This window comes from Geospiza fortis, unplaced genomic scaffold (assembly GCF_000277835.1).
Source record: "Geospiza fortis unplaced genomic scaffold, GeoFor_1.0 scaffold299, whole genome shotgun sequence".
NCBI lineage: Eukaryota > Metazoa > Chordata > Aves > Passeriformes > Thraupidae > Geospiza > Geospiza fortis.
Genome location: NW_005054549.1, coordinates 415,157 through 425,469, shown reverse-complemented (window position 1 = coordinate 425,469; position 10,313 = coordinate 415,157). Strand labels below are relative to the sequence as shown.

General features: G+C 51.1%; 1 protein-coding gene across 1 annotated transcript in view; it reads left to right on the top strand.

The window, feature by feature from the left end:
* Positions 1-10,313, top strand: part of PTPRS (protein tyrosine phosphatase receptor type S) — a 124,163-nt gene continuing 113,850 nt past the window's right edge. Inside the window, exon 1 of the mRNA XM_031064009.1 lies at positions 1-93. The gene's annotated coding sequence lies outside the window, so the exon portion shown is untranslated. The remainder of the gene's footprint in view (positions 94-10,313) is intronic.

The window sequence follows — 10,313 nt, the reverse complement described above, 5'->3', positions numbered from 1 at the left end:
GAGGGCCGGGGGTCCCGGGCCGCCCTCGCCCCGGAGCCTCCGCACGCCGCCAGCGCCGGGACGAGTCGGAGACGGTCGGTTTGATTTAAAAATGTAACTATCGAAGGGATTTTTTTTTTTTTTTACAAGGGAAAGCTGTTTGCCCCCAGGCGCGCACGCCCGGGGAGCGGGCGGGGGTCTCGGGAGGGCGGAGGGGCCTCGGGGTGGGCGATGGGCGGCGGGGATGGCAGCGGGGACGGCAGGGGGGCTGCGGGGCGGCGCTGGGGAGGGAATTCCGCTCCTTTTTCCTCTCCCCGTCCCTCTCCCCCTCCCCTGGCTCTGCCCATCCCTCTCCCACTTCCTCTCCCCTCTCCCCCTTTCCCCCAGCCGAGGGCTCGCAGGGGCGCTTTGCTGCGGAACGAGAAAATGTGCGAGCCGCATCCCGCGTGGCCGCACAAAGGAGCGGCTCTGCAGCTCGCCCTCTTGCCCAAATTACCCCTCTTACTACGCTTCCTTTCCGTGCTGGAAATGCCTTTTATTTTTAATGAGTTCGAGGCAGCCCGAGATGCTCTCGGGGCAGGACACGGGCCGCAGCTTTGAGTAACGGGCAGAGTTTATTCACTGTAAACATTGCACAACTCCTGTGCTCCGTTCCCAGGATTAAATACAACTCATTTTCTCGGCTTTACATGGCTTGTTTGCTAGTGCTATTAGGCTACTGCTCCAGCTCAAGATGCAGATTTGCCTAAAATGTGTAATTTTAGAAAAGTAATAGATGGGGGAAAAAAAACTCCATTTGGCTGCGGGAACTGTGTAGCTGGAGCTTTCATGAGAAATAACCACATGTCATCCCTTTATTATTCTTTTCTCACTTTGGCAAAAGCAACGAACTTTTCTGTTGCAGGTAACTCAGGTAACTTTTATGTCAAGGCTCTGACTTGAATTCACAGCAGTTGGTCTGACTGGAGGCAGTTATAGCAACAGTTGAAATTAAATTTGAATTTATATTGTTCATTGGTGAACTCTCCTGCAGCTAAGGAAAGAAGTGTAAAGATTAAGCTGATCATTGCTATATATGAAAAGTGGTTTCTAACATTAACATTATGGTTCTTCTCAAAAAAAAAAAAAAAGAAAAGAAAAAAAGAGGCAAGAGAGAGAATTCTCTAGCCTGTACAGCTCTATCTTTCTATAGCTGCATCTTGTTATCCTTTAATTTCCCTTTTCCTGAAAACGTCACTTAGCGGAGGAAAAATCACAAATTCAAGCGCACTGGGATTGCCACACATGGTACAGGGGAACATCTGCTGGAAAGAGACTCTGAGAATAACAAACCACCTGCACTGAGACGCTTTTCTGCTCTGGAGCCAGCGCGGTGTTTGTTGGTGTGGGGCTCAGCCAGCCCTGCCATTTTCGGGGCTAACGCTGCTGCTTGGGGTTTATTGAGGGGTAAAAAGGAAGGGGTGAAAAATCTGCCTCGGAGTGAATCAGGGCTGTTTTAGCACTTCTCGGTGATTTGCGTAAGGAGCCTTCGGGAGGGTTGGTGCCTTCCGCCGCCCCCTCGCTGCGCTGGCTGGGGCTGGGGGCGGTGGGACGGGGCTGGAGGAGGGGGCTTCACTCCCCTGCATCCCCTGCATCCCCTGCATCCCCTGCATCCCCTCCATCCCCTCCTCCGTCCATCCCCGGATTGCAGCCGAGCTCCTTCCTTCGCGCTCCTGCTCCGAAAGCGGCCGGGAGAGGGGCGGGGAAGGGATCGCCGCCTTTTATCCCCGCGGGAGACAGAGTCCTTGGTCCCCAGCAGCAAGAGGGACAGCATCTCCCGGAGAATAATTCCAAATCTTCCTGCCGGGTCCGAGTGAGGAGTGAGGCAGTGCCGGGGCTCCTGCTCTGCCGCCTCCTCCTGCAGCCAAAGCAGGGATTCATCAAAGGCATTGAAACCAGAGAAGGCCCAATTTTACTTTTGACTTGGGAGAGATGTGCATCGGTTTGGTTTTTTGGTTTTTTTGGGAGGTGGAGGTTCCAAAATAAACCGGCTGAAGATTCAGTGTGCAGAGAGAGAGTGAATTTAGTGTTAAGTACTAAATTCCTGCGAAGGTGACAGTTGCGGCAGATACATCAGGAAATCCCTCATTACCCTGAAGAGCTGGAAAAGCAGGATACGGTGTTTTATTATGTTTCTTAACCTTGATCACAGCAAGTTTCAAACACCTTCTTTACCCTGGCTGTTGAGTGCCCTGTGGGTACAGATTCTTGTAAGGCAAAGCTATTTCACTAGATTTAATCTCTAAGGAGCGTGCCAGAAAAACAGCCTTTGGGGGAATGGCAATCTGCTGGCTTCCTTGTCTGCAGAATGGGAATGGCAACGCGCAGCTCCTTGCTGGGAAGAGCTCTGGGGTCCGGCGGTGACAAGAGCTGAAGTGCCGCGGCTGAATCATCCGGCCCAAAGCGAGGAGAGGCGAGGCGCGGCTCGCCCCGCTCCCGGCGGGCGGCGATGCCAGGAATAGATGCAGGAGCTCCGGTTCCTGCTCCTGCTCCGTGTGGGCACCGGCCAGGAGCAGCAGCGGCGCCGCTGGCACCGGCTCCGTGCGCAGCCGAGGGCAGAGGTTGCAGCACCCCATCCCCACTGCTTTTCTGGGGGCTGCCCCGCCGTGCCCGGTGCAGGAGCTGTCTGACACTCAGCCGAGAGCTGGAGTGGAGCCACTGCTCCTCATTTCGTGCGGCCCTCGTGTAGTAACAGCTTGGTGAGGCTGCTCACCTGGGCTGAGGTGTAAGGCTCACCTGGAGATGAAAGGCACTGCATCCCATTACCACTCCCCCCAGCCATCCTCTGCCCTCTGCTTGAAGAGATTTTGAACCCTGGCTGTATTTTGTTCCTTTGCTGTCGGAGTAGGCAGAGTTTGCAGCACGTCTCATGGCACCAGGGAAGTGCAATCTTGTTACATATGAATTTATTTCATGCTGCGTTTGCGGGTGCGAAGAATGGACTAGTAAAATTAGGGGCTGTGGAAGGTGTGAGACACCGAGTTTGTTCAAGTGCTGATGGTGGGAAAACATCTGTTGGAAGCTCTCTTTGAAGGAGTAGCTGCCCTTCCAGAACTCTTTTGTAGAAGTAATAACTGTTGTGGTAGGTGAAACTTCCTGAATCAGGAGGCACCTGGGAGCCGTGAACGTGCACAGGCTGAGGCAGGGATGGAGACCTGAGGTCTGTGAAACTCACATCTCTGCAAGAACTCTACAAGACCTTGATTTTTCTCGTCTGTCTTATGCCACTTCTGAAGTGACTTCTACCTTAATTTTGCATGATCTCGTGTGCACTTGGGTGAGTTTGGATTCTTAAAGAAGCTGTTCTGCCCTTCCTTGCTATTTTCAGGTAACTTTTATGGGGTGGTAAGGGTGTGTTTCCATTTCTCCATGTACTGATTAGTGCTCTCATTAGCACTTAGTAAGTGCATTGCAAAAATTCTGTATTAAATCTGTGCGGAGGTAGATTTTATTTGTGTGATGAAGCCACAGAGTGCTCAGTTGCAGCACCAGCTCCCAAATCACAGGATGACTTACCTGCTAATTTTGACTCGCTATCTATTTCTGAGCAGGCAGGAAGCAGCAGAGGGAATTGAGGCAAGGCCCCTGGTTATGGTAATCCTTAAGTAGTTCATTTGGGTGTAATGCCTTTTTTTACAGTTGCTTCCCTATTACAAACAGATTTTCTGATAATGGCACCTGTGCCATTCAGATGGGATCATTATTATAATAGCAGCAAGTATTGTTGGGGAATCGGGACGTGGAATTTATGTAGGATCGTTACAACGGCAGAAGCAATACCATAAATAAAATGATGCTGTAGCAGCAGCACTAAGCCTGGGTGTAAGAGGCAAAATGACAGTTCAAATTTCCCCCGGATTTGTGGCAGAGGAGGAGGAGGAGGAGGAGGGAGCGTGGGTGGCGGGGGCCGTCCCTGCGGCCGGGGATGGATGCGTGGCAGGGAGGAGGGATGGCGGGGAGGAGGGATGGCGGGGAGGAGGATGCTCACCCTGCAGGAGGGATGCTCACCCTGCACAGAAACCATCAGCTGGAATCCTTTCAGAAGCCAGCCAGGAAGATTGCTGCAATTAATTAGCTGTAGAAACCGGGTGTTGTTCCTCTCCTGGGTGTTGTTCCTGGCTCCTTTAACACAGATTTTTGGGGGTGGGTTTCAGGCAAGGCTTTGGCATGCCCAGCTTGTCCCTCCTGCGTGGCTGGGACAGGCTGTGCCTGCCCACACGTCTCTTCTTCTCCGAGGGAAATGTGGAAAAGCTCAAAATTGCGTTTGTGAAATGATGATGGAGGTTGGGAGAGTGAACAGCCCAGCAGGACTTGACAGAGGAGGCTGATGTAGTAACTGGAAGCAATAGTACTAAACTGAAGGGAAAGGAAGAAAAGGTAAAAAATTCTGCATTTGAAAGGTTACTGAGGGTGTGGAGTGGCAATTACCCTGCCCTGCACCTCTCCCTGTGAGCAGATCCCTGGAGATGGGTGTGCTGTCTCCAAGGCCGGGCTGGCAGTCAGGTTTAGCTAAACCAGATAATCCAGATGGCCAATCCGGAGCTTGGTTTGGCCAGCAAAGCCCTGGCAGGGCGCAGAGGGTGCCGGGAGCAGAGCAGTGCTCTTCAAACAAAGTCCTTGCTAATGCAGCTTCAGCCTCGTGTGGACAGAGCACAGATGTCTTGCTCAGGGTTTGATTATTTTTTTTTTAATGAAATCCCTTTTGTTTTCTATCAGTGACCCCTGGTTTAAATCCCTGATGCCAGAGGGGAGCTGTAACCCTTCGGTGGGCTCAGAGGGGGTTGGAGTTTTGTCCCCGTGTCCCCGGAGAGGGCGGTGGTCCCTCCTGCGAGGGGTGGGAGTGGCGGAAAGATGCTGGGATGCTGCTCTGCTCCTTGGGCTTTGAACTCTGCTTTTTTTGCCCGGGGCCCCGTCGGGACAGGGGTGATGGGCAATTGCTTTTTGATGCTTGGCTCTGCCTTTGTCAGTGGACATCTGGTGCCAGGATTGCTGCTGCCGGGCTGGGGGTGGGCTGCAAGGCCGGGGAATTTGATGGATTAGTGTGGTTGGAGGGCTGGGGGAGGGGACGGGTTGGGTTTCAGCTCTCCCCGCAGGTAGAGAGAGAATTTGGGGATTAGGGGCAAGCTGCAGAGGGGGAGGATTCAGAGGGGCTGGACGGGTTGGGAAGCAAATATTCTTTCCAGTTTTCCCGAAGAGGTGACATTTGTTTGCTCTGGGAGGCAGCACAAGGGAAATGTGTGTGTGTGTGTCCTGAGCAGGGGATGAAAAAAATCCACAGCAAATCTGGTGCTGGTCTGTCCCCCCAGCTTTGTCACCCCTGGGAACCCTGCTTTGCTCGTGCCTGGCTTCAGGGTCACTCAGTTCATTCCCTGCTGCTTCCTATGGATTCAATAACCTTCTTCTCTCCCCAGAGATCAGCTTAAATTAAAACTTTATCCTTTACTTAAGGAAGCAAGCAGCAGCCTCTCCCCCTGCTCTGTGACAGGACCTGGGTACTTTGCATGGCCGGTCCGTCTCTGTCCCTGAGGTCACCAGATGGGCTGCCCTGGGGACTGGCAGCTCTGGAGGGGCACTTGGGGCATCTTCTGCTGCTGATCTCCTTGAGGGAAGGAGTAGGAAAGAAAAACTTGCTTTCTAAAAGCTGCCCTGAGGGCAAATAATTTGATATGCCCTGGCCTGGGAAGGGGAAGCGAGCTGGTGTTGCTGGTGTGGGAGCAGTGTCCTGCTGCTGTCACTGGGATGATCCTCCCCCAGGTCACTGTGCCAGCCCTGCCCATGGAAATGCCACCTGGCTGCCTGCAGGAGCAGCAGCGTTTCCAGAGCCATGAAGGCCACCAGGGGCTGGCCAGAACGGGGACCTCGAGGAACAGCCCCAGTGAAATCCAATCCTGGGCAGGAGCTGTGTTCCAGCATCAAACCCACGTGCAAATCTGCCCAGAAGGGTCGGTGCCTGTGGCTCTGCCTCCTGGAAATGCTGTAGGAGGGAGGGCCCCTCTCAGGGGCGCAGTCAGGCCTTGCATTTGTGCGCTGGGGCTGGGTCTTGTGGGAGCTGGTTCTTCTGGGGGCTGGGTTTTTTTGGGAGCAGGGAGGAGCAGGAAATTCGTGTGCAATGGAGGGAACGTTGGGATGGGATGAGATGAGGATGGTATTGCAGAAGATGAAATGAGGAGTGTTGAGACTCTGGGGTCTTTGGTCCTTCCTTGTGTTGAACAATGCCAAGGTGCTGAACTGCCTTGTGAATTTTGGTTTCTTCTCTGTGCTGAACAAAGTGGTGGCCAAGGGCCATGACAGTGCAGCAAACCTGGTGTGTGCAAGGTTTTTGAGGACACAAAACTTTTAAATATTGGTCTGAAGAAGACAGGGGAATGAAAAATAAGGGATGAAGTTACAACTCCCATCCTGAAAATGTGTTTATTTAACTTTAGCAGCAAAGGGCAGAAAAATTTGGGGGAGAGGGGAAGGAGGGAAGAAGTGACTATAAAAATGCGTGCAGGGAAGTGAACAGCTGTGTCCTGTGAAATGGGAGCTGCTGGGATTCAGAGGATTATGTCACTGACCAAGACCTGGTGTTTGCTCTGGAGCTGAAGGCTGGAGCCCCAAGCATGCAGGCAGGAGGGAAAGTCAGAGTCACACAATGGCTGGGGCTGGAAAGGACCTGCAGAGGTCCAGGCTGCTCCAGGCTGCCCAGGTGGGTCCTGTCCTGCTGGAGAAGGGCTCCAGCAGCCAGGAAGGCTCTGGTTTTGCAGTGTCTGGTGGGTCCTGTTCTGGAGTGCTCTGGTGCCATCCACACCTTGTTCCTGGAGCACTGATTATGTGTGGAGGAGAGAAAATGGGTTATTTCTAGAATCTAGGAATTCTCCAGCATTTCTAGATTTGGTGTTTGAATGCCACAGCAAGCCGTGGGCACGTTCTCCTCTGTGCCAGCTCTGTGCCAGCTCTGTGCTCCTCTGGGCTTCTCTGTGCTCCCCTGGGCCAGCTCTGTGCCAAGCAGTGCTGGCTTGGAGCTAGGAAGAGCTCCACCCGGACAGGTAATTCCTCTGAAGCTCTGCTTTTGGGTGCTGCAGGACTAGATGAATCACCAGTGCCTGCAGCCTGACGTGTTTGATGGCAGCAGGGCTGTGCCTGCAGGGAAGGAATTGCAGTCCGTTAGCACGAGTCCGTTTCTGTGCCGAGGGCGCAGCGCGGTTCCCGCTCGTGGGCCATGAAACACCTGTGACAGCAGCTCCAGAGCAATATCCCCCGTGAGTGATGGCCCCAAGCTTGCTTTATGTACTGCCCTGAGAGGTGGGGATGTGTAAATCCCATCCTCTGAGTGATTTAGCCCCAGGTGCTGTTGTGATTCAGAATGAATTTCTGTCCTCGCTTCTCCCCCCCGTAACAATTCCTTGTAAACCACGAGGAAGTTGCAGCAGCCCCTGTGCCAGGAGGATGTGGCTGTCCCTCCGTGTCCCCAGCACAGGTGGGTTTGGTGTCAATCCCAGTCTGTCTGGGATGGAGAGATCCAAATCCATTCCCATCCCTGAGCAGGAGCCATGGCACACCTTCCATTGGGCTGAACAGGGAAGATGCTAAAAGTGGCTTTAGGGTTTATGCAGAGCCAGTGATGCTTTAGACAGGTGGGGGATTTTAGGGTTTTCAGCAAGTTTTGTTGGGCAGAGAATTCCTTTGGAAAGTGTCTCAGGTCCAGTGTGAAATTTTGGTGGATTCAAGGTGATGGGAGTGGGTGACTTGTGCTTCACACCTCGTTGCCGCTCTGGGGAGTTGATTTCCTTCCCTCCTGCTTTGGGGAAGAAAATGTCAAAGTCAGGAGAAAGACACATTTTCTTTGTGGCAAGGAATAACCATTAATATTAAAACTTCTGGGGATTTTTTTTTTTAAGATTAGTTTTGCTTCTTGGCTGTACTCTGGTTTAGATCTGGAATTGCTCTGGAAATGCAGGTTTAGGCAAACACAGAGCAAAGGTGAAGTGTGGACTCCACTGTGCTGTTTTCCTCATGATTTGCAGAACTCTTCTAGTGCTTCACCATTCTCCTTGCTCTGCTTGATGTCCAGGACTTGGCTGTTCCTGAAAATGTAAAAGGTCAGGGGTACTGAAAAGAGATGAACCCCAAAACCCTCAGTCCCTGTTTGAGGCTTTGGCTCTCCTAAGACAGACATGGTGTGGGTGCCTTCTTACAAATTCCTAAATCTACCTGTATTCGTTTCACTGTTTCAAAGTGAAGGAATTTTTTGAGAAAAATCTGCATTTGCTGTTCCTTGCCTGTAACCAAGCGTGGTTTGTGGATAACCAAATAAAATTCTCAGTTCAAAGTGTTTCAGCAATGTGTTAAAGTTTATGGAGCATTTAACAAACTTTTTTAGTGTGCAATAGTTTATAGTGCCAGCAAACAGCCAAGTGTCACATCAAAGTTGTAGTCTTCTCTCACTTAATGGCTCAATGTTTAGTGCTTTTTCAGTTTATCTTGGGTGGCTTTTCAGCCCACAGCTCACAATGGCTTTTTCTTTCCTTTTTTTTCTCCCCCAAAAACTCTAAAAGTCAGATTATGGATACTGATTTAGGGCCTACAATTCAAGCCAAGTGCTTGGATTTATTTTTATCTTTAAAGAAAGAAAACCACCAAAGGCAAATAATCCCAGTGACTTGAGTGGAGTTCTGCCTGGGCAGTTCCCTGCTGGGCTGGGAGAGCAGAGGAGCAAATGAAATCTGCTTCCATTGGAGGCAGGGATAGTTTTGCCATCACCTCTTGCAAATCCTGAATTATTTTCTCTTCCCCAGGAGCTGGGATGTGTTTGCAGCTGAGCCTGAGCCCACTGACACCAGTGGGGCTCCATGTTTGCTGCTTTTTGCCCAGATTTTGGGAATTGCTCCTGTTCGGGACTGGAGAGGATGGGCTCGAGGGAGCTCTGTAAGGGCTTTCCTCTGCCCAGGTCCTGCAGGAGAGGGATGAGGAGGGAATGTTCAGGAATCTGAGCCTCCAGAGCAGCTGCTGCCATTGGGAGTGTCCTGGAGCTGGGGGCTGTCACTTCTACGAAACTCAAACCAAATAGGTGTAAAAACTCAGCAACAGTTCCTAGATAATGCACCATAGACCATCTGATTTCCTTTATTGTGGATTTAATGATGATAATGCACACACACATAATCATGTCTGTGCACAAGAGGGTTTATATAATGTTATAAATAATGAAACCTGAGCTGTGGCAAGAGCTCCCTGTAGCATCCTTCATCGTGCCCTGCAAGTGGGAAGTCTCCTTTTCCACTCGAGTGACACAGGGCTGGGTTTTGCTGCGCTTCAGCCATTTCCAGGGGGCTGGGCTGTGCTGCCAGGGGTGTGATTTTCGTCACAGCCTGCGTTTCACTCTGAGCTTGCTTTGGAAATTTCCTGTGGAGTGGAGGACGGCGTAAAATGTCTGATTAATGCTGATGGGATCTGGCTTTGGCATACCCAGTGAATTGGGGTATGAGAGGCATGTAAACAAATTTGAAAACCAAAATAATCTGCGTGTGCATTATTAAAAAACAAGCCAATGTGCAGCAATAGAATGTGAGGAAATGCCATTTTGGGTTTCACACGACAAAACTCCTGCACGTTCCTGCCGTGATTTATATAATTGCCAAATGGCTTTGATGGCTTGATGGAATTACAGCTCTGCATCACACGATGGATAATGAATCAAAATAAACGGTGTTTACCCCTCTGCTGCAGCGTGTGTGTGAAACAGACACATCTGAGTGGGAATTCTCCTTCAACGCTGGCATTTGTGCTCAGTTTCGGGTGTGATTTTGGGATCTGATATCTCTGCAAACCTGACCTCACCTTGTAGGCTTCAAACTCCTGCTGCCTTCAGCAGGGGCTGTAGCAACTTGCTTTTTCAATGGTGCATGTAGGAACACTTCTGCCTAAATATGCAGTGGGCTTGTTTGTTTAAATATCTCAGAAAATCAAACCACAGCGAGGAGGCAGAAGGTGCCAACACCTGAGCTCTCTGTCAGGGCTGGGTGAAGCTTGTGGGTGAAATTCTGCCTTTCTAGGCAGGCTGGGAGCTGGGCTTGGCTGATATTAAATGGGCTGTTCTCTGCCTCATTTGCTGCACAAGTTATTGGAGTTTTAGTGCCTGGCTTTAGAAGAATTTCTTACCCTATTTACCAGATGTGCTGTTGTGGAATGTGAAAACCATTTTCTGCAGGGTTTCTGGAGTAAAAATTAAACCCAGTCTTTGCAGGCAGCAGTGCTGGGATAGTGTATGGGTGGTTGATATTTGTGTTTCAAGAGGTGGCTTTGCAGGAGATGCT